Below are 23816 nucleotides of genomic sequence, written 5' to 3'. Positions count from 1 at the left end.
TCCAAATGACCGGAAAACCCGGTAATGCTTGGTTTCCAGCGCTGCTCAATACCTTAGGGACCAAGAGTACCCACCCTCTCTGGGAAAGGGGCAGCTGAGACGGCCTGGATGGAAGGTGCATGCTTGGAAAACACGACCTAACTTCTATGAGTCTCTCACTCACTCAAGAAGCCATGGCCCATCCAGCTGCTCATGCCCTCTGCACCTCATCACTAAACTTCTCCCCTCCCATGTCTTTCCCAAATTCCTCTTTATTTCAGTCTACCTGGGACTTCCCATCTCCCTTAAAGGATCCTGTATACCCCACCCAACTTCCTCTCCAAACTTGATTCAGGCTCCGCTCAGCTCGGTAGGCTCTTCATGCTCTGTGGCAAAGCTTAAGGAGTAAGCATGTATGGGGGGGGGGTGTAAAAGAAAGGGGAACCTGAGCCTCTTCCATCCTCCCAATGCTAAAGTCTCTCCCATGGGATACCAGCTAGAGCAAGATGCCAAAGCCTCATCTATTTGCCATAACTTTAGACTCAGGCTTTGGACCTGAAAGGGCCCCTAACAACTTAAACCACTGCTTTCATAATATCTGACCTTGTAATACTTCCCATTCAATGAAAAAATCTTTGAACCCAAGGTTTGCCCGTGGAGAGGAGCTGCTTCCGAATGGGGGCCTCTCTAGCTGGCCATGCCAGCTCCCTGATGCCAGATAAATAGGTGTACTCTTTAGACTGTTTGGAACCCTAGATCTCTCTCATTGCTGCTGCCCTCCTAGCCCCGCTCCCATCAAAGGGCCAATAGAGAGTGCCCCCCAGAACCCTCTTCTTTTGCCTTTTGGGAGGTTTCAGACTGTCCTAAGGAGGTGCTTGGAAGAGGGAGAGATGTAGGGAAGGTGGCGACAGGGAGTTGTAGTTGGAGAAATGTCACCACCAGCCTTTGTCACACTCTGGCCTTCACCCTGCAGGGCCAAAGGAGGAGTCAGAAACAGGTGGCCCAAGTACAAAGGCATTGCCGGAGGAACTTCAGACGTGGGGCAAGACAGACAAAGCCAGCAGACACAGGGCCAAGGAATGTCAGACACACAGATGGAATGGAACTAGCAGAGTACCAGTCAGGGCTGATGTTGGTAGATACAGAGGACGGGACAGTGATCCTGCATTATTCCTCTCGGTGTCCCCTGTGAGCCCTGCATATCTCAGTTAACATCTGTTGAATTAAAGTAGCAAGGGAGGACACATGGATGCTGGGAATGAAGGTCAGACAGAGACATGGGAGTCACAACCCCCTGCCACAGCCAAGAGGTTAAGCAGTGAGCTTTGGGATCAGACCCTCCCTGGTCCAGCGGGGCTCTACCACTTCCAGATGAGGGGACCTGGGCCTCACTGCCTTCATCTAGAAAATGGAAATGACAATAGCTGGATCATTTGCAGACTGAGGGGCCCGGCTGTGTCCAGTAAATGGCAGCAGCAGCAGAGCAGCGGTTTCCTTTCCTGGGCTGTCCGGCTACTTCCCCCCTGGTAACCAGGCCCAGGCAGGGCACATTCCCATCTGTGGGGATCGACCAGGCAGGGGGCCTGGAGCTAGGGGCTGGATAACAGATGTGACCTGAAGAGGAGGTAGGTGAAAGTGCTGAGCCCAGCCCCCTGGCCGCAGCAGGAGCTCCGAACTGTGAATGCGAATCTTGCTTCCTGACACAACCAAAATGCTCAGAGTCGAATTCAGCAAGGGGGAGGGGTGCTATTTGCAGATTATCCAGGACTTCTGTGCCCTGGTCACCCTTGAACTTCTAGGAAAACTAGGAGTTGGAGGGGCTAAACCCAGGGCTCAGAGCTTGGGACGGGAGTCCCTGAATGAGGAGGAAGCGGTGGTGGGGCTCTGAGGTTTCTGGAGCAGCCCTCCCATAAAAAGGTCGTGCTTTACTCAATAGGAAACCTTTTCGGAAAGGGAGAACGTCCCCAGACTCAGAAAGCCGGTCCTCCCCTCTCTCTTCTTCGTCTATCATTTAATTGGGGCGCCCCAGAAAGTCGCAGGCCCTTTGGCTAATCCCTTGATTCCCTATTCGACTCATTCCATTCTCAGACCCCGCCCCTTCGCTCCCACCCGCAACCTCCGCTCAAGCCAGAGACCCCCGCAGGGAACAAGAAACTAGGGAAACATCGCTAGTCCTTCGGGAGAACCACCACCCTCGGTAAACGGAGGACGCGCCCCCCTCCCCCACGAGGGGCCCGCGCACGGTCCCCGCCGGCTCCTGGCCGCGCCGTCGGGGCAGCCGGCTCGGCCCCGCCCGCCCCGCACGCCGAGCGGCCGGGGTGGGGACTACAAGTCCCGGCGTGCCGCGCGCGCGCTCCCCCCTGGGGTTCCGGATGGTGAGCGGCGAAGGTAAGGCGAGCTCGCAGAGGCAGCGGCGGCGGCGGCGGAGACGGAGAGAGGCAGGCAGGCAGGGCGAGGGCGAGAGACGGAGGGAGGGAGCGAGCGAGGCAGACCAGACAGACAGACAGGCGGGCGGGCGGGCGGGCGGGCAGAGCGAGCCACCCGCCAGGCTGCGCTCAGCCCCGCTCGCAGCGGAGAGAGCAGAAGGCAGGAGGAGGGAGGGGAGGAGGAGGAGGGAGGGAGAGAGGGAATCCAGCTACCACCACCCAAAGCCAGCGTCTGCTTTCTGTCCTCATTTCCTTTTCCCACCCAGCTCGGAAAGCAGAGAAAGGCAGAGAGAGCGAGATATAGAGACAGTCAGAGAGACAGACAGACAGCCAGAGAGCGGGAGGGAGGAGGGCGGAGGAGGAGGAGCAGGAGGAGGACTACGCGGGGCGCGTTCCCTCCCAGGTTTGCAATGGGGGGGTGGGGGCGGGGGTGTCCAGGGCTGTGAGAGTGTGTGCGCGGCGGGGGGAGTGAGGGGGGCGCAGAGAGCGAAGGAGTGATCGAGGTGGGGGGGGCGCCACGGGAGCGGGGGGCCGTGTCCAGTGGAGTTAGCGGCAGAGAATGTGAGCCGAGACGCGAGCCATGCTGTCAGCAACGGCGGGCGGCTCAGGGCTCCTCCACGACTCCTCTCCCCAGCAGCCGGGCGCCCGCGTCGCTGCCGCCGCCGGAAGACTGACGCCCCCCAAAGCCCCTCGCCTGGCTCGGACCCACGGAGCCGGCAGCCCAGCACTCCGGTGAGTGGCGCCTCCTCCCGAGCCCTAGACCCCGCTGGGGACCGGCCGGCCGGGCTCTTTTGTGCAGCGCACCAGGGGGGGGCCCGCGCCCCCTCCGCGCGCCCCGGTCCGGTCCGCGGGACCCGGTGGCTGCGGTGCCCGCGGTGCGATCGGTCTTTGTTTCCACCGGGGCCCGCGGCTCGGCTGGGCTCGGCTCGAAGCCTGGCAGGCAGCGCCGGGAAGGGGGAGGGGGAGGTGGACGAGAAGGGGGGGCGGGGAGGGGGGGTTCTCGGGTTTCCTGGCCGCCCCGCAGCTCCCCCGGCTCGGGGGCGAGGTGCGCGCCCAGCGCTGCCGCGCGCCCCCTCCTCCTTCCTCCTCCCTCGGTCTTTGGATTTAAAACTGCAATTTGCTCTCCAGCTTGCTGAGAATGTGGGGGGGGGGAGAATGAAGGGGGGACCGTGGGAGCGGAGAACAAGGCTGGATTTTAGGAACGGCGCTGGGAAAGGGGGGAGACTGCGGAGGGAGGAGCCCCTCCCCTCCACCCCCCAAATCCCAAGGTTCCGCTGGTGCTCTGGGAGTTGAGGGGCGGGGACCTAATGACCCGGAGGGGGTGTGGGGCGGAGGAGGGATTTGGGGGTGGCCAGGGCCGGAGGGGTTGGGCCGCGTGCCCGGTTACCTGGCGAACAAAGTCGGCTCACTTTTGCATAAATAAATAAATAATCGCCTATCAATGCGTTTCCTCTGGGGCTCTGATTGAATCGGGCCCCCTCTTCCCCAGGGGGTGGGGTGCTGAGTGACAGCTGTCAGCCCCCTGGGCCGGGAGCTGGGGGTGAATTGCCGAATCCCTATGCCTTTTGGCTAAGGGCGCCTTCTCCTGCTGGGTCCTGGTCCCCGGGCAGAGCCAGAGGGGCAGGGGGCTGGCTCTGAGTCTAGGAAATAACCTTGTTTCCTGTTCTACAGGAAAAGGGACAGCGACCCAGAGTTTGGGGGCTGGGGATGAGGACTAATGGGAGCTGGAGGGGTTCCCTAGCAGCCTAACCCCCCCAGCCTCCTGCCAGGCGAAGGGGCCAGCTGAGGGAGGAAGGATGTGGGCCTTGCTGGCCGGAGGCGGGAGCTGGGGCTGTCCCTGAGGCGGGCAGCGGGCACAGAGCGGGAGGAGGGAGAGAGAGAGAGAGAGAGAAGCGGGGGCGGGAATTCTCTACCGCAGACCCTGGGGGCCAGGGCCAGATGTGGAGGGGTGGGGAGTCCCCCCTCCCTCCTAGCTTGGGGGCCCTGGGGCTGGGCTGGGAGGGGCTGAGCCTGGTGCCCTCGGTTCTGCACCAGTGCCTGACTGGCAGGGCCAGCTGAATTTGGGCCCAGGCGTCACCCTGGGAGGCAGGGCCAGGCTGCACCAGCCTGGTCCCTGAGCACAAGGAGGGACCCTTGGGGGGCCTGTGCCTGTCTGGCTGGGCAGGCGTTTCCCGCCGGACCAGTTGGTGTCAGGCGGGACTTGGCCCCAGCTCCCTGGGCAGAGCTCAGGGTGTGAGGACAAGCTTTGCCTCCGGGTCAGGGTGGCCACATTTTGTCCGCTGCTGCTGCTGCTGGCGGGGCGGGGGCATGTGCCCGGGCCTGGGCAGAGTCCTGCCAGGAGTATTTGGGGTGTTTCTATTGTTGGCTTGTTCCTGTTCCGTGTGGCCCCGTGTGTGTGTGTGTGTGTGTGTGTGTGTGTGTGTGTGTAGCTGTGTGAGCTGGGGCTTTCTTGGAGGGGGCCAGGCTGGGTTGTGGTGGTGAGCTGTGGGGGGACCCCCCAGGTGGCATGTGCATGCCGCTTGCCATCTCCCTCCTTTGAGCAGATGTATATTTATTTTTATAGCAATGGAAAATCAAACTGGATAGTAAGTTGAATTCATTTTTTTTCTCCTGCTGTGTCAATAGTTGGAATAACCCCCGAGACTGGTGAACTTCTCGCCCCAGAGCCCCCACCCTGCATAGGGGTGGCACAGAGCAATGAGGGTGTGAGCCTCGGGGGACCAGTGGGCACCAGTCCAAACCAGTGACTCTTGTCCCTCTTGGTCTGGCACTAGGGCAAGTGCCTGGGTGGGCAGGTATTGCCCCCTCCCCAGACATCCCCCCTACACCCCCAGGGTGTCGTCTGGCCTCACAGCCACCTCCTTGGTCAGTATCTGAGCTGCGCCCAAGCCCTCGGGGACGTTCTCCTGGTGGGCTTCCTCCTCCTGCCTGGGCTCCCGGCCCACGTGCTGATATTTATTTTCTGTAGTAAAATCCATTTTTAATGCCGTTACTTTTGAAATAATATAGAGAGAAACAAATGTGATGTGTTTAAGTTGCCCTCTGTGAGTTTTTAATGTGATCTATGGCTGAGGTAGTGATGGAAGGGGCTGTTGGGCTTGGAGAAATTTGGTGTCATAAAGAAAAAGAGCTTGCTGTTTATTACGGTTGCTGGGCTGGGGGGTCTGGAACAAGGTTGGGGGGCAGGGAGCCCCAGCACCCCCAAATGCTGTGGATGGACAGCGTAGCTTCTCAGTTTGCGGGTGTACACGTTCCAGGGTTGTTTCGCATTGCTTCCCAGATCTTGACCCGGACTTTGGTGAGGGGGCTTGGGAGTTGGGGGGCTCTGTTAACCCCATTCCACCTGCTTAGATCTTGGCAGGGAGGCTCCTGGACCCCCTGCTGAGCTGAGTGGAGGTAGACTGTTGGGAGGTTGGACTTGGACCCTACAGGAGATTAAGGGATGGGATCTCTACCTGAGGTTGTGGCTGTGCTCCAGGCTTGAGGGGCCAAGTGTCCCTGGCTGGAAACTTGGGGGAGGGGCTGCTGCTCTGGACTGGCGGAGCCCTGGAGGGACATTGCTGGTTCTCAGATCAGTCTGGAGCATTGACTTTGAGCCACTCCCTCCGCTTGCTTGTTTCCCATTGGATAGGGGCTTTCTCCCAGGCTAACCTGATCTCCCTCATTTCCCTAAAAACCCCCTATGTCCCACCCCCAGGCCAACTTTTTTGTTTGTTTGTTTGTGGAATACAGAGCTCTGTGTCTCTGGCCAGTCACCCAAGACCAGGGGGTGCCGTGCCATGCCTTCATACCAGATGTCCAGACACTTCTGGTCTGGTTGAGTGAGGTCAAGCGGACTCCCTATTATGGGATGGAGCCCAGCTCTGTCTCTGGGTCCCCTGGGTCTCTTGGGACAGCTCGGAAGAGGGGAAGCCAGGATGGGGACTGCAGAAGGGAGCAAGGATAACATTGTTGCTAATGCCAGCAGATGGGCCCCCCCAGGGAGAGAGCTAGGGGACCCAGGAGAGGAAAGGGGAGGGGAGGAGAGAGAGCCCCAGATAGCCGCGTGCCAGGTGGAGAGAGGGAAAGATGGTGGCAGAAGCCAGTGATGAGGGAGTGAGAGAGCAAACAGTCAAGGAGATGAGCCAGGACCACAGCCCCTGGAGGTGGGGTCTAGGGTACCAAGAAGGCCTAGGCATGTGCCATTCCCTACCCCACAGCCAGGAACGAGCAGGCATTGTTTTTGGAGGAGAGACAAGCAAATGTCTCTGGGAAGAGGGAGGAGGACAGGTGGAATAGAGAGGGAAAGACTCCCACAGGAGGAAGGAGAATAGAGAGACCAGGGGCTTCCAGGGGTCACTTGACTAATGGTCCTGCCCCAGGACAGGGTCTCCCCTCTGCCTTCTCCCAAAGTCTGGGAACAGAGCAGAGCTATTCTTTGGACCTGGGGGCGGGGCCTGAGGCAGGTACAGTGCCCCACAGGTTGCCTGTGCTTCATGCCAAGAGGCACCTGGGATTTTAAAGGCAGGGAACATTAGGGTCCAAGAGATGCTAGGGGCATCATCCAGTTGGACCCCCTCCCACCTTGTTTGACAGGAGAAATCCAAGTCTAGAGAAGGGAGCCATTTGCCCAGGGTCACAGATACTTGGCAATGCCAGGCCTGGGACCTAGGCTCTTCACACTCTAGCAGTCTGTAGTAAGAGAATAAGGACAGCTGCAGGGGGCCTCCTGGGTACAGTGGGGGGCTGGAGCCCGGAGAGAGGAGCAGGCAGGCACCCTTGTGGCCAGAGCACCCCCAGGGGAGGGGGAGGCGCCGCTGCCGGGAGAGAGAGGGAGGGAGGGGAGAGAGGAGGGGAAACAGTGAGTCAGGCTTCCAAGAGCTGAGGATGAGAGAGCCAGGGCTGGGAGGGAGAGGGCAGGGAGGACTGCTCAGAAGCTCAGAGAGGGAGGGGGCCCAGCCGGGGGCAAGGAGAGCTCTAGAGGGAGGGAGCCAGCCTCTGGCCCTGGCCCAGCGGTAGGGCTGTGCGGAGGGAGCAGCCAATATGGACTTTGCTCGTTGTAGGTCAGCGTCCGTTTCTTTCTCTGTGATTCCACGTCAGGGTCTCAGGAGGAATAACTGTGACCTCCCATCCCTTCCTCAGTTTCCCCATCTGTGGTGGGACGGTGGGATTTGGACTACTCATGGAGCGGGAATGGGGGGCACAGAACAGACTGGGAGGGTCCTGAGGGATGTCACCTCCAGCTGCTGGCCGGGTGCCAGAGGTACTCTTGAGGCCTGCCACCAGGGCAGGGTAGGGCACATGTCTCTGGTAGGGCTGCTTCTTGAGCCCTCTGAGTTGCGGGGTGGCAGGCCATGGATGTTAAGGTGCCCTCTGTGCTGGTGCATGTGCCTGCGTGCGTGTTTGAGTATGTGTGCGCGTGTATGTGAGAGAGAGAGAATGAGGTGCTGGTCTGGCAATGGTAGGTGGACTACCTGGGCCCTCTCAGGACAGCAAGTGCCTAGACAGGATCAAGGTCCCCACATGTCCAGAACCCACCTCCAGTTGGGGAGGGGGGAGATACTCCTATATGCTCCCTATATGCCTGTGGGTCAGAGGCTCTGGAGAAGCTGGGAGGCGGGAATGGCCCCTGTGGGAGCTCCACATGCCTAGAGCTGGAACCAGAACTAGAGCCATCCCCAGGGACTGCCTGGAAGGGAGGAGAGAAGGACCCCCCTCCCACCCAGCTGACAAGAAACTGTGAGCTCTTAGCCCCTCCTTCTCTCAAGGCCCGGCACCCCCCCCAGCCCCTCCCTCCTGGATCCCAGCATCTCTGCCATTGGCTAGGGGATGGTGGGCACTGAAGATCCCTCTCCTGTAGGGCCTAGCTGGGGGGGGGGAGGGGGTTGGTGAAGTGAGGCCCCCTGCCTCCCCCCTTACCTACACATGCACAAACTCAGCTGCAGCGAGGCCCTGCTTTCTCTCCTCTTTCTGCTCTGGGGTCCTTGGCCTGGGAGCCCAGAGGAGGGGCCATTTCTGCAGCTGGCTGGCCCCGAACTCCCAGCTCAGCCCAGCTGCTACTGAAGCTTCCAGAAGCTGCAGCTCTGCATCCCCTCCCCACCCCCTGAGCCAGGAGAGGCCTTTGCTGACCTGGGGGAGGGTACCTCGGGGAGCGAGTGGGCACCCTTAGAAGGACTAACACAGACAACCAGACAGATGGGTGGTGGAACAGATGGACAGAGACACCCACACACAGGCAGACGGAGAGAGACGGACAGATGGACCAGGACAGGGAGAGACGGACAGACAGAGGTGCTGGCAGAGAGAGGAGGAGTCAGAAAAATGGAAGGGCCTGGGGAGAGAGAAACAGACAGAGAGACTGAGACATGGAGACACGGAGATCCCAGAGGGGAGACAAGGTGACTGAGATAGGAGGAGGAGAGACTCGGGGAGAGGGTGAGAGACAGGAAGAGATAAAGAAAGGGGAAACCCAGACAGAGAGAGAGAGGAGAGGCGGAGAGGCTTGAGGCTACAGACCACAAACAGGGATTTGATGAGAATCTGGAAGGTGTTTTCTCCTGCTTCCCTCCCCAAACCCCTGGGCCAGCCAAGTCTCCATTCCTTCCACCCCCGGCTCAGTTTCCAGCTGCTAAAGAGGTCAGAGAGAAAGAGAGAGAACAAGAGCGAGAGAAGCACGCAGAGACCCCTCCTCCCTGCTCTTTTTGTAGGGGAGGGAGTTACTAGAACGGTTTTCCCAGCCCTGACCCCTACTCCAAGATGGACATATCTCTTGTGTCAGAAAATATCACACTCACCACTCGGTGTCTCCTTGTGTAAATGCACTCCCGTATTCATACCTGTCCGCACAGGCCTTTACACACACACACACACACTCTGTGACATGTGAATCTCCACCCTCACACTCATCCTGCATCTCACAAGTGTAACTGGGGAATGCATACCTATGCTTCCTTACCCGTGTAGGCAGTGACACACATGCCTCGTCATGGGGTCTCAGGACATGCTGACACACACGCATACACAATCACACTTTCACACATACAGTGGCAGTCACACCAGAGCGGAGGGAGGGCTCTTTCTGGAGGTGAGGATCAGTGTTCCCAGGTGTCTGGGTAAGGGTGCTACGCCCTCCCCCTCCTTCCCAGCTGGAGGTGGGGGGGAGGCTGGGGCCCCTCTCAGCCAGTGGGAGCCTTCCTAAGGAGTTGGCTGGTGGGTCGAGTGATGTGAAAGAGCTATCCGAGAGTTGGGGAGGGCGAGTGTGTGCACATCCACACTCGTGCACGTATGCACAGGTGCAACGTGGCGAGTGCCTGTTACGGCGTGTGTGAGAAAGAGGTGATCCCATGTGAGGTGGGCTATGGGTGTGACAGGGAGCTCCAAGGTGCGTGGAGCGTGTGGGTGTATGTGTGCCTGCTACTTGTCAGGCATGTACGTGCGGACGTGTGTGTATGTCACAGGTGTGTGTGGCCACCTGGTTCTGCAGAGTGGGGGGGTGGGTAGTGGGTGTATGTACACGAGGGTGCAGGCCCTGGGGGTGAGCTGCACGGGTGCGAGGGTGCAGCGTTGTGCGGATGTGAAGGTGTGGGGGGCTGTGTGTGGGTGGAGGCAGTGTGCCTGTGTGAGGGGTAGCTGTCTGTGTGAGGCTGTGAGCTCGCAGCCGGGGTTGGAGGGCTGTTTTCCAAGGCCGGGATGCTGCTTGAACAGAGGCCATCAGCATGAGCACATGCGAAGGGGCTCTGAGGCTCACAGTTGGGCACTGACCCACACAGACGCACAAGGACAGACATACCCGCCCCTGTCCTCCCTCTTCCTCTCTCCTGGCGTCAGTGGTTTTCAAAGGAGCCTCCATGAGGACTGTTTGCTGTGCAGCTCCCCCCACCCCCCAGCCTGTGCCTCTTCAAACACAGTGATGCCCTCCAGGCAGCTTTGTGGAGGCTCCTGCCTCAACCGTCTGAAGGCAGATGGGTGGGTTGAGATCCGCTGCTGCCCCCCAGGGAGCGAGGAGGCGGCTCTGCTCCTCTGGCCTGGGCACAGGCTGAGACAGATGGACAACCCCCCCTCCCTGTTCTCTACACCCCCACACAGGGTCTGGGGGTGGGCAGGCACCCCCCCAGAAGAGGGGTTCTAGCAGGCAGCTCCTGAGCAAAGGCTAGGACTCTGCCCATCATCTCCCCAGAGGGGCACCTACCCTCACCCTGAGCCCCATCACGTGTCTGAGCGCAGGGACCCAACCGTAGCCCCTAACACCTGCCCCTCCTATACTCACAGCTCCAGCACCCCATAACACACAACTGCTCCATCTGCAAACACGTAGCCCCAACACTTCCACATATATCTGCCCTTCGGACCCCCAACGTGCCCCCAAACACACAACCACACAGACACATGGTTACAGCCCTAGAAATGAACCCAAACCCAGATTGGTATGATCCCCAGCATACACCCAACACACACGAACACGTACGTTCATCAACTCTCTCTTCAACCCAGCGCCTCCCCGGGTACACCCAGGACCCTAGAGCAGCCCCAGTACCTTCCACACACTCCGTGTCTCAGAGCACCAGCACCTCACCAGAGTCACACAGGGACTCTGCCTGCGGCCCCAGCGTTTCCCAGCTGCAGCCCAGCATCTCCCCAAACACACCAACCAACCCCCACGCCTTTCCCGACGCACAGCCTCCCCCCCCACCACACATACGCACACTGCCCCCTCAACACCCACTCAAACAAGAACACCCACTTCAGCCCCACCATTTACCTCGAGCACAGACGTAGCTCCAGTTCTGGTATACTTCTAGACAGATCCTGTCCCCCAGCCTCGCATAGCTTCCCAGGCGTGCGCGTGCACGCACGCACACCTGCATACACACGCACACTCCCCCATAGACCCAACACCTCAACAGGCCATCCTGTCTGTCCCCAGCAAGCTCCAGCTCCAGTCCTTGCCTTGGCCATCTAAGGGCCCAGGGACAGCCCCACACCTAGCCAAGCACACACAGCCAGCCTCAGCTCAGTGACAGCCTTGTGCCCATTCACCCCTGGGTGCTTACAAGCAGCTCTGCCCTGCCCCCCCAACCTACCCCAGCCCAGTTCCCCTGCAGCTCTCACTCCCAGCCCCACACATGCCAGCACACCTCCCCCCACAGCAATCTCCGTCACAGCTCCCCCACCCCACCTCTCCTCCGGGTCCCCCTCCCCCAGACACCCTTCCAGACTGCCTCAGCCAGCCCTACACACACACTTGCTCACTCTTGTGTGCTCTCTCTCCCTTTCTGCTGTCCGGTCCTCCCCCATTTCCCAGAGCCTCCTCTGCCTGGGGAGGCATCTCCGCCCTCCCCCCCCCGCCGCCCCAGGCATTTCATTCCTGGACACTGAGCCTGTACATCTGGTTCAAAGCTGCCCCACCCAAGACCCTGTGCTCTGGGCACCCTGGCCTGGGCTTTGGGGGTTTGGGGCCTCTTTGGGGGCTCTTGGCATCTGGTCACCCTGGTCTCTCAGCCAAGAACTCAGAGTACCCAGCCCTGCCCTGGCTCTGGCGTGTGTGTTGGGGTGAGGAGGGGGACTTACCCCCGGCCTGCACATTCTCAGGTGCTTGCCAACCTGCCCCCCCACCCTTGGCTTACCTGAGAGGGACATTGGGCCTGGGGCTTCAGGGAGAGAGATGGGTGAGGTGTTGGCTTGACATGCTCCCCACTCCCCCCCCCCATCTGGGCTTCGGGGCTTGGTCTCCCTGGGAGTCAGTTCCGACAGTGAAGGTTACTTTACTAGATGCATGATTTTAAACGGAATCTCCACCATCTGTTCCACCCCCTAATTACAGATGCACAGAATCCGCCTCAGAGGGCAGCGCGAGGGGAGTGATTTAGAGGTTGGGCTGCTTCTGCCTGCATTAGGGCTGGGGAGACTGGGGGGGGGGGATTGCTCACAGCCCCCCACATCCCGTCTCTTTCCCAGGGGCCCCTCGTGCCTCTTCTGGCTGGGGAAAGGCTCAAAGAAAGTTTCCCCCGACCCCCAAGACCTGAAAGAGGAAACAACTGCAATACTGAGGGAGGGGTCCCCAAGACACCGTCTGCGTCCCAGGCCCCCAAGTCCTGGGATGCCGGCTCCATTAGAGCCTTAAAAAATTCAGTGGATCGATCTCCTGCCTGCTTCTTTGCCCTGGGGAGCCACAGACTCTGGCCTGGCCCAGCTGTCTGCCCACCCCAGGGGTAGCCAGGATTGGTGAGGCAGAGCGGGGGTCAGAGCGGAGGTGGGGGCAGCTCGGTCCTGGCAGCAGAGGGCATGGGCAGGCATCCCGAGACCCATCAGGTGTGTTCGCACGTATGTGCCCATCTGCCTTGGCGTGGCTGGCGTGCCTGACCCCAGCTTGAGCCATGCTCTGTGGGGCTAGACCGGCACGGGGGGCCGGAGGGGATGGGCCAGGGCCTGGGCCTCAGGGTTCCGAGGGTCCCTGGGCTACATACACTCTGAGGACCGGTCCACCTTTGCCCATAGGTGCCAGGGACCTGGCCCCCAGCCTGCTTGGTGGTGGCAGTGGCGGGCACACTGCGGTAGACGCTGGAGCATTCACTGCAGGGAGAAAGGGAGCGAGGTTGGGCTGGAGGAATTTTAAAGATTGCTGCAGGCAGGAGGGTCTCTGGAACCCCGTGGAGCGGGCAGTCATGCAGAAGTAATCCTATCGCTGCCTGCCTGGAGGAGTGGAGGGGAGAGAGGGCAGGGAGGGGAAGGATGGAGCTGCTGCCCCTTCCCCCCCCCCAACGCCTGCCCCAGCCAGCTGTGGAGGGCGCCGAGGACCCCAGGGGCCTTCCCTGAGGAGGCACCTTGTCCTCTCCGGTCCGCTGTGGCATGTGCCCCCTGGAGGGGCAGCACTGCAGCTGTTGCTCAGCTCCAAGCTCTGGGTATTATAAATAATGCAGCTCAGCGGTGGGGGCCAGCTCAGCCCCCGGTCACCTTGGGTCACCCAGTGTGGCGTCTCCAGCTGGCAGCCCTGTGGCAGAGCCCCCCTCCCTTCCAGCCTGCTCCTCCTCTTCCGCTGTGTGAGCTTGGGCCAGAGGCCCAGCGTCTCTGGGCCGGGCCGGCGGCGCATTGGAGTGTGGAAGAGCCCAGAAAGCCCTGTCCTTTTGTCCCACCCCCTGGCCCTCACAGGTTAGCTGGTAGCTGGCTCAGCCAATCCAGGCTGGAGAGGGCTAGCCTGCTCTCTCGCGCCCTCACCCGTTCTGGCTCCTCCATTTTGCAGATGGAGTCACCAAGTCCAGAGAGGGAAGGATGGCCAAGGCCAGCCAGCTGATGAACCCCTCCTTCCTGCCCCATTCTGCTGTCACTCAGGCTCTTCTCAGCCTCAGCTCAGCTAAGAGCAGGGCCTTGGGGGGGGTGGGCGGGGGATGTTTGGGAAAGTGGTTGCGGCTGAGAGGTTGCCATGGCGATGCTGCAGGATGCCGAGCTGAAGTGGGGGTCCTACAGGGTCTCTGGGGCCCCCAGCTCCACACCCCTGTGGTCTTCTCCTCCCCGTCTCCTGTCCCCCACCCAGACGCCTGTCAGGCGGCTTCGGTGACAGGCCGGGTGGGTGACAGGTGGTGCAGGTGATGGGCTGGGTGGGTGACGAGCTGGGTGGGTGACAGGTGGTGCGGGTGCGAGGCAGGCAGGTGACAAGCTGGGTGGTGACGGGCCCTGCTGATGACAGGCAGGGGGTGTGGTTGGCGAGGATGCCGTCTCCTGGCTGGTGGCCTGTTGCAGCCCCCCACCCTCATGCGTGTGCAGGCACATAGACTCTGGGCACAGAGCTTGGGGCTAAGATACTAATGAGGCTTATTACGTGTGGAGGGGCAGGTGCCCAGGCTCACTAATGAGAGGCCTTTAACAAATAGGGGAGACAGCTGGGGGCTTCGAGGAATTTGGCTGGCCCTCCTGAGCTGAGGCCCTGGGGGTCCCAATCTGGCTGGAGGGTGGCTCCTTCTCCAGCCAGGTTGGGACCCTTCCTCCCTCCCCCGAGGCTGCTTGGGTTTATGTCAGTGCTACCACGATCGTGATAGTTACCATCCTTCAAGCATTTGCTCGCTTCACCAAAACCTTATGTTCCTTTTCTCATTTCAACTCAACAGTTACAGGAGGGAGGCTCTATTACCCGTTCTACAGATGCAGAAACTGAGGCTGTGAGAAGGCAGGGGCCTTAACATGGTTTCTGGTACAGCTGGAATTTTAATTCAGGTCTTTCTGTCCCCAGAGAACATGCCCTTAACCACACCACCAGTAAAACTCAGGTCTTGGTCCAGACTCAGAGCCCCTTTCAAGGGCCTCAGTTTTGCTCTCCTAGAAAATGGATGTGTGGTGGAGGGGTAATCACCGTGAGCTCATCAGCTCTGACTTGGGTGGCTTCGGGGATTCTTCCAGGTAGCTGCCCCAGTCTCCCCCCCCCCCATGTGGCCCAGATTCTGGACTGGAGAGAGAGGGCAGGGCTAAGTGCTGAGGGAGCTGAGCTGAAGAGGGGACACCTGGGATATGTGAGCCACTTCCTGCATCGTGCGGTGGGGAGGCTGAGGCCTGGAGAGGAGCAGCAACCGCCCAAGGTCACACACCCTGTGAGCTGGAGGGCCCCGTGGGATCCCAGGTCTGTCTCCGGGCCTCTTGAAAGGGCGGGGCCGGGTGTGGTGCCTTGGCTGGGAGGCCGCCTCCTCCTGGGCCCCACCCACCAGCCTTAGCTTCTTCCCTGGAGTTTGTGAGCCCCCAGCTCCTAGGGGGGTATGGGGGCTGTTGGCTGCCTCTTTGGGGCCATGCCCCCTCCCCATCAATCTGGGTCCCTAGTGTCAGTTGAGCCCCTCCCTTTGGAACCCATTGGGGTGGAAACTCCCTGGCAACAGCTGATGGATGGGTTAGGGCCCTGACATTGGCCTGGGGCCACAGCCTGACCCTGGAGGGACCAGGCTGGGGCTGGGGGCTTGGAGGGGAATTTAAGAGAGAAGAATTAGGCTCATAAATCTTGGAGCAACTCAGTTCTCCTCCTCCTCAACCTTCGTCTCTTACCAAACCTGCTCTCCAGCTGCGCACCCAAGGCTGGGGGTTGAGGGAGTCCACCTTCCCATTCCCTCTACTCTCCAGCTGATGCTCAGCCCCTCCCGAAATCGTACCCCCAACAGGGAAGAAAGAGTTGCAGCCACTGCTGTTGGGCAGGATTAAGACCTTGTGTGTCCAGACTACTGGATTTGGCCTCTGATTCATAGTGGCAGGTAGGGTAGAGGGCTTCAGGGCCTCAGTTTCCCCAGCTTTGAGTTTGAAATCCTCTCTTGGTGCCTGTCCGCTCAATCAGGAAGGAGCATTAAGACCAAGAGGGATTTCGCAGCTGCAGTACACATGGCCCTGTCCTCAGAAGCCCCAGTCTGAGATGAGAAGCACAGCCCTGGCCTTGGGAGCCCTCAAACCCAGAGGTGAGGTCTAGAACCCAGGCTGGGCGTGTGCTGAGGTTCAGGTGGGGAGTGGGTGGTGCTGGGTGACTGGCCTGTGATGGCTTTCTGAAGCAAAGGCTTTGGCTAGGGGGAGGCCAGAGGATGGGGGAGGCGGGGGGGGGGGATGCCTAGGGGCTTGGAGAGCCATCTTTGGTTGGGGGGGAGCCTGGAAGTGTCTGGCTTTCCCACAGGCCTGGGCAGCAATAAACTGGAGTTCTGGGGCCCTCCTGGCTCCCCAGGGAACCCACTGCTGCCTGGCCCTGGGGACCCAGGCGTCCTGGCGGGTGAGGGCGGGTCTCCAGCAGGCGCCCTGCCAAACCCCGCAGCCTGCTCACCAGGAATCTTGTTGCTGAGAGATGGAAAATCCCTGCCGGGCCTGCAGCTCATCCCTCCCCTCCGGGAGGAGGAGGGGCCCAAAGATTCCTTCCTGCATTCCCCCCTCCCATTTGGGGCCGGACTCTCCTTGGTACTGGGTGGGGCTGGGGGGCCCAGGACAGGCCTCTAAGGCTCTGGGTCACATGTCCTGGAGCCCAGCCCAGCCCAGCCCGCAGTGGGCACCAGGGCACTCTGGAGGCAGAATGGGCCTGGTGCGGCTGAGGAGAGGTGGGGGTGGGGTGCTGAAGCCAGAGGGGGCCTGGATGGGGGCCGAGCCTGGCCCTGGCCCCACTGGCTCCCCCAGGGCGGAGGGTGAAGAGTTGGTTCTCTCCTTGGACAGGAAGACGAATGATCCCATTATGGGAGCGTGATTTTATTCCACGTGTCACGGAGTCTGAGATTAACTTGCTCACCAGTCTGTGACAAACCCCTCACACCCTCTCACACCCAACACACACACATACACGCACAGAGACACACATATCCTTGGTCTTATGATCGCACATCCCACAGGCACAGATAGACATTTCCATGATACAACACACAGCAGGGTCTCACATACAGAGACACAAGGAAACACTCACACTTAGATCTAGACCCACGGCCTCAAAAGCACAACATTCCCTCACGCCGAGGCCACACAGCCCCACGACTACACACAGGCAGTCCAGGGGGCCAGCCCTACTTAGGCACAGACCAAGGACGCACAGTGCCCCGTAGACACAGATAAACTTAGACACACACACACACACGCAGACACAGTCATGAGGACAGGCATAGACCAACAGCCACACACACTGAGACAAAGGCCCAGATACATACAGAGACAAAGACAGGCACAGACACACAGCCGGCGGTGCGCACACAAGCACAGGCGTGCACACCCGGACACAGACAAAGACAAATAAATGCCCAGAGGTTTTGCTGTGGACAGATGTAAGGAGCACGCACATCTGGGCCTCCTCGACCTCCTTGCCCGGGGACATGGTAATCTGGCGCCTGTGGCTCCGGGGAGAACTCTGAGGAATTTCTCAGTCGGAGCCCCCCACCCTGGGCCCAGGGCCAGCCCCCACCTCTGGCACAGGGCCCATGGCCTCGGCCGTGGCGGCCACACCCTCAGTAGAGCTCCGACATCTCTTACCCTGCCCTGCCCGTTGGACACACACAGGCACACCATCTCCCCCTGCACAGGCTTGTAGCCGCCCCCCTGGCCACACAGAGTTTCTCACTCACACCCCCCCCTCCGGGTGTCCCCTTCTTGCTTGTCTTTCTCAGTCACTCCCCACCCCGCACGCCGAGCACACATGCACAACCTTGAGCACCTACACCCACAGCCCTCATGACACACACCCTCCCCTTTCCTCACACAGACCCACCGGTAGCGCGCCGAGCTCTCCTGCCCATGTGCCCTCGCCCTCTCACGCAGACCCCCACCAGCCCACAGACGTGCACTGCTTTCCATCCTCACCTTCTCTCACAGACTCATTCACAAATGCAACACACACACACTCCCCGACACACATCCTCACCACTTTCTCACATGCGTGCGTGCGCGCACACACACACTTTCAGAGCCTCCCTCACACCATCGCTTTCCTTCCTCTGTCTCTCACAAACACTCCCTCTGCCAAGAGTGTAGCTGTGCGGCAGAGCAGCCCCTGACAGTATTTGTCACTGTTCTCCACCACGTCCTTGACCTTCCTGGCCTCGGTGCCTTCCCTCCACCTCCAGCCCTGGACACTGTGGCCTTGTACTCTTCTGTCATTGCTCTGTTTAGCCAACAATTATACACGCAGCGTTCGGTCAACAGTGCTGATTGAGCTCTGATTATTGGTTAAGCACTGGGGACACTGGGGACACAGGGCCTTCCCGCATAGAGCACTCAATTTTGTGACCCGTTTGTTTGTTGCTTATCTCACCTGATGAGATTTTAAGGTAACCCATGCTCTTGTACGTTAAGGGATGCGTAGGAATTCACAGGAGGAGAAATAGGGGGAAGGTATTCCAGACAGAGGGAACAGCATATGCAGAGCCTGGAAGTAAAGGTATGGCATGGCGGGAGCACGGGGCGGTGTTGACACGAGAGGAGAAGCTGCATGGAGGGCAGAAGCCGGATGTCCCCGACTTTAGATTTAGACGCCTTGCTCACAGGTTTGGATTTTGCCTAGTGGGCCGCAAGGACTCATGGGAAGTCTTCAGGAACAAGACAAGGTGGGGAGAGACTGGAGGCAGGGAGGCTAGTTGCGGGACTTGAGGAGTACAGGTGGTCTGGTCTAGAAGAGGCAAGTGGGGTGGAAGAGGAGACTCATCTAGGAGCAAGGACTGGTGGCGTCCCAGCTCTAGAGCTGTGATCTCAGGAACGTCCCACAACCTCTAAGCTGGGCCCGGCAGGTGAGGATGGGACAGTACAGGAGCCGGGCTGGCAGGAGGTGCCCGGTCAGTGGTAGCCATTGTTGTCAGTAGCAGTAGGGCATGGGGGACATCGAATGGGGAGGCGATTTTGTGAGCACCTCTGCGTGCTAGTACTGTGCGGGGGGCTGGCGCCCAGAGGCGAGGCGGTCTGCAGCTCTGGGTAGCTCACACCCCTGATAATCACAGGAGACAGGAGAGGGCCGAGCACGGGGGTGGAGGCAAAGCACCCTGGAGGGTGAAAGGAGGATGGGGCAGCCCCTGGCAGGGGTCTGGGTGGCTCGTGGAGGAACTGGCATTGAGCCAGACCCTGAGGAGACTGGTTGAACTTGGGCAGGCAGAGGTGGAGGGAGGAGCTCCAAGTTGAGGGAACCATGTGGACAACAGCCGGAGGGCAGGCCAAGGAGTGGAATCCGGCCACTGTGTGAGACCCAAGACTGGCGAGTCTTGGGGTGGGTTGTGGAGGAGAGGCCTTGGCGGCCAGACTGAGCAGTGGGCAGCATGGGGTTGATTTGTGGTGGTGACGTGGAATGGGCCCATGAGAGACTCTGCTCCAGGCTCTGCTGCTAAGCCATTGGGTGACCTCAAACAAATGCCTTGCCCTCCTTGGTCTCAGTTTCCCCATCTGTGTGATGAGGCGATTAGTCTTGTACAGGAGGGGACTGTGGTCTCGCGTCCCCAGGGGCTGGTCTAGTCAGCTTTGTGGGGCATCTTCTGGCCTGGGCTTCCGGCCTCAGCAGTGCTGTCTTCCTGAGCATTCTGAGCAAAAGAAAGGAGCAGATCCAAGGGTTCCTCAGAGACAGATTTGGGGACCTCTGACTGAGGGGCCAGGAGCTTAGCATGGAAAAGAGGCGTCTTTGCCAGGATCTGACTCCAAGTCCCAGAGGTATCCTAGAAGAGAAGGCTGAGGTCCCTCTTCCCTCCTGCCCTGACCCGCACAGGGGTAGATGTGGGCCATGTGCCCAGGAGCGCACGGTGCCCAATCCCTGGCCCAAGGGGTGTCAGGACCCTTCCTGCCCACTAAAGGAGGAGCGGGGCTGGAACTCAGGAATGTGGCCCAGGGCTTGGAATCCCCGGGGGCTGAGGAGCCAGGAGGCCCATCTCAGGGTGGTGGAGGCAGGTAAATGCCTGTGGGTTCCGCCATTGATATTTGGGGTCACTAGGAGTTGTGGTACAAGGCACGTTCTCGTGACCCCCCCCCCCAGCTGCCCTGGATCCTAGCTGCAAGGGGCCCTTTAAGCATCTCACCTGTGAGGTGGGGCTGGTAGGGAATTAATTTCCTGTGCTATTTTAATTTTGCTGTATTTAATTTGCTGTTTATTTTAATTAATTAACGGCGGGTAATCGTCTATCCTAACTTGGTGCCGCTGGCTCCTCTTCCTTTTCGGAGGGGTGGAAGGCCAGGCCAGGTGATTGCTGAGTTAGTGATGGGGGAGAGGAAGAGTCCTGGGGGCATGTCCCTTTTCCCCTTTGCCCTTCTCAACCCAGGGGTCTTCTCCACTCTCCCTGGCTCTCCTCCAGAGGGCCCTCCCCTCCCTCCCTCTCTCCCTCCCTCCCTCCCTCCCTCCCTCCCTCGTGGCCCCTCCTACTCCTCCCTCGCCTCTTCCCCAGTACGGCTTCAGGGCTCCCTGTGCAGTAACTTGGTGAAGAGAGGCCTGACACAAGGCCCCTGCCTCCCCCCCAGGAAATAGATTTTAATGTCATAGTGTGGTGGTTTAAAGGATAGGGAGCTTGGCTTGCAACCCAGGAACTACTTAGGGGCTGATTGGGGAAACTTTCAAAGAGGGGATCTCCTTTTTTAATGGCAGCCCCCTTGCCCACTCCAGTGCCCAAACAGCACACCCGTCTGTGTGGTCAGGCCTGTAGGACGCTGGCGTGTCCACTCACCCGTGAACACGTCCTTGGCATGTTTTCAGTTCTTGGTTAATCTCTAGGATGGACCCTCTAGGGGAGGATTCTCCCCTGTAGAGATGAGGAAGTGAGGCTCAGAAAGGCTAAGTGACTTGCCCAAGGTCACACAGCAACTAAGAGAAGCAGGGCCTGGATTCTGCCTGCATAGAAAGAGTTAACATCTGGAGGGAGGGGAAAGGAAGAGGCTTGGGGATTAAGGTAGGGGGTATTAGGACCAGGAACTGGGGTCTTCTGGCTTTGGAAGCTGTGGGGAGAGGAGGAGTGGGTCCTTGTCACAAGGGGCTTTCTGAGGCGTGAGGTCTCAGCTGCCTGCTTCCATTTCCCTGTTCTGTCTTCAGTTGTCTGTTTGGAACTAGGGTTTGCTTTGTCCCTCGCACTATACCCTACCAGGGGGACCCTTCCATGGCTAGGTGGAACCCTGCTTTTATTTAACAAACACTTACATGGCATTTACCATGTTCCAGGCACTCTTCTAGCTTTATAAATAGATACTCATTTAATCACTTAGCAGCCCTATTATTATCATCCTTATCTTGCGTATCAGAAAACTGAGGCTTAGAAAGGTTAAGTAACTTGCCCAAGGTCCCACAGCTCGTACCTGGTGGACAGCCTTTGAACTTGGAACACTGGGATCCAGAGTCCTTGTTCTGAACTACCATTCTGCCCTGTCCCCTTCCTGCTGTAGGTGGGAGAGAGGAGCTCTGAATTCCCCGGAGATACGGCATCTTGGGGGAGCCTCTAGCCTAAGTTGAAAGGGAGTTCCAGCCCCACCCTCACCAACCCCAAGTCTGCCAAGACTGTTCCGTGGGGGAAACAGAGCAGCAGGGTGGGCCTCGCTGGGAGGTGCAGATCCGCTTTTGGGAAGCCTCCCGTGGGGCCTGGATCTCCTGCTGCAGTGCTGGCTGGGGTGGGGGGAGGACAGTGAAGGTGGGCCTCGGGCTGCGCCCTTAGAGCTCTTGCCTTCTGACTGTGTCTGAACAGTTACCAGCAGCTGTGTAAGACAACAGGAGAAAAACATCGTAAAACGTGATGCAGAGGAAAAGAGTTTTGAGCTTTGAATCCCATGACTCCTTTCTGAGCCTCAGTTTCCCCATTTGTGCAGGGGAAATAAACATGGCACTGACTCTAGGATTTTATGAGGCTCAAATGAAATAAAGTGTGAAGGGCTTGAGCTCAGGAGCCGGGGCTCGGTGAACGTCCATCTAGGTGCTAAGGTCTAACCTCTGGAGAAGGAAAAGGTCCCACCTCTGGGGCCGCCATTGGAGCAGATCAGAACGGGAAGAGTGAGGATGAAGAAGGCAATGAGAGTCTCACCATTAGAGTCAGGCTGCTTGGGTTTAAATCCCAGACACGCTGAGTCGCTTACCCTCTCTGGGCCTTGATTTCCCTGTCTGTAAAATGGGTATTAAAATAGTGCCCTCCCCCACTGGGTGTTGTGAGTATTGAACTAGTTAATTCATTTATTCAGTAAGCAATATTGAGCACCCGCTAGGTGCCAAACATGTTGCTACTCACTGCAAATAATAAGTGGTTGATACATGTTTGCAATCGTATTATTGTCATCGTTCATATTGGGGGTGGCTGTTCAGAGAGAAGGCTGAGGCTTTTAGAAGGCTGAGGGGATGAGCGACACAATAAAATGCTATAGAAGTAACAGACTGATTTATTATTGAGTGCTTACTGTGTGCCAGGCACATTAGCTCCTGAGGCAGATACTGTATTGTCCCCATTTTGTAGACAGGAAACAAGTTGAAAGAGGGGTAGTGACCTGCCCCAGAGAAACACAGCTAGTAAGGGGTAGAGCTGAGGACTGAGAGACTCAGAAGCCAGGCTTTTAATCACAAAGCCATAAACCTGCTTAAGAGATGGTGTAGGGTGGGGGCAGTGATCCAGGAGAGGAAGGAGGGAGAGACCTCGCCAGGAGAGGGACAGAAGGGAGTGAGGCCTCCAAATTCAGGAAACAATGAGGGAGTGGACCAAGTCAGCATATGCTCCCCCAGTGGTTCTTCCCAGCAATAAACAAGGTATGAGCTCAGGGAAGGGAGCAAGTGAAGACTGGAAGAAGTGGCTCTTGAGAAATGGGCACAGTTGAAAGAGATAGGGAGCCAGGCCAGCCCAGGTAGAGCACACTGTATCAGCAAAGGCCCTGAGGTGAGAATGAGCAGCTTGGCTTAGGGCTGAGAAGTGGAGGAAATGGCTAAGAGAGGTCAGGATGAGGGTTGGGAGGACTGGTGGCCTCCGGGACAGAGGGAGAGTGGCAGCCCCAGGGAAATAGGGAGGGGGACAGATTCAAGAGGCTTAGCTAACGTAGAGATAGAAATAACCCCCCATCTGGACAGGAAATAGAGCACAGTGATCAAGAGGGCAGGCTCTGGAGTCAGATCCTAGCCGGGCTGCTTCCTACCGTGTGATCAGAGCAAGTCACTTGAGGTCTCAAACTCAGGAGTTCTCCAAACTCAGGAGTAGCGGAAGTACCCATCTAGGAGGGAGTGATCCGTGAGAAGTGGTTAGCACAGTGCCTGGCACATGGGAAGCACTTCATTCATTCATTCATTCATTCATTCATTCATTCATTCATTCCTCAACTACCAGGTGCACACTTAGTGTCAGGGATTTTGGGTGCACAACAGAGAACAAAGTAGATAAAAACCCCTGCCCTCAAGGAGCTGACATTTAGAGGGTGACACAGTTAACACAAAAAGAAGTAAACACTTGGTGGGTTAGATGTTGTTAAGTGCCAAGGAGAAAAATGAAACCAGGAAAGGGCTTGGGGAGGGCCAGGGTTGCGGGGTGATTGCAGTTTTAAATAAACTTATAAATGGAGGTTATCATTAGTATTGTTCGTGTAGCAGGTTTTAGTAGAAAAAGTACCTTCCAGTCTGTAAGGCATTTTTCCTTCATGGGAATCACTCAGGGTGTAGGTATTGCTGTCCCCATTTTATAGATGAGAACACTGAGGCTCAAAGAGAAGAATCTGACCCAGCAGTCATAACTCTGAGGACAGCGCTGACTCCTTAGGACTCCCAGTGACAAGGGAGTGTTATTCCCGGAAGTCTAGAGGACAGAAGTGGCTGAGGTGGGTCAGTGTCCAGGGATGGAGCCACGCTGGAGAGCAGGGGCAGAGGCCTGCTTCCTGGAGCCAGAGCTGCGGTCAGCATACCCCAGCATGGCCTGATCAGGGTGATTTCAGAGAGTGGCTGGACCCAGGGGCAACCCTGAGGGCAGAGCGGGGGCAGCCGGCTGGGCCTGAGACACTGTGTGATTGAGCAAAGGGGCAGAATCTGTCCAGAACTGAGTGCGT

The 23816-nt window shown here is 58.6% G+C and overlaps 1 protein-coding gene across 1 annotated transcript in view; it reads left to right on the top strand.

The window, feature by feature from the left end:
* Nucleotides 1-3039: 3039 nt before the first annotated feature.
* The window catches only part of AHDC1 (AT-hook DNA binding motif containing 1), a 64478-nt gene continuing 43701 nt past the window's right edge, over nucleotides 3040-23816 (top strand). Inside the window, exon 1 of the mRNA XM_040619093.1 lies at nucleotides 3040-3137. The gene's annotated coding sequence lies outside the window, so the exon portion shown is untranslated. The remainder of the gene's footprint in view (nucleotides 3138-23816) is intronic.

The sequence above is a fragment of the Ursus maritimus genome, unplaced genomic scaffold (genome assembly GCF_017311325.1).
Source record: "Ursus maritimus isolate PB19 unplaced genomic scaffold, ASM1731132v1 scaffold_32, whole genome shotgun sequence".
Taxonomy (NCBI): Eukaryota; Metazoa; Chordata; class Mammalia; order Carnivora; family Ursidae; genus Ursus; species Ursus maritimus.
The sequence above is the reverse complement of the archived record's forward strand: the minus strand, read 5'-3'. Positions and strand labels throughout refer to the sequence as shown.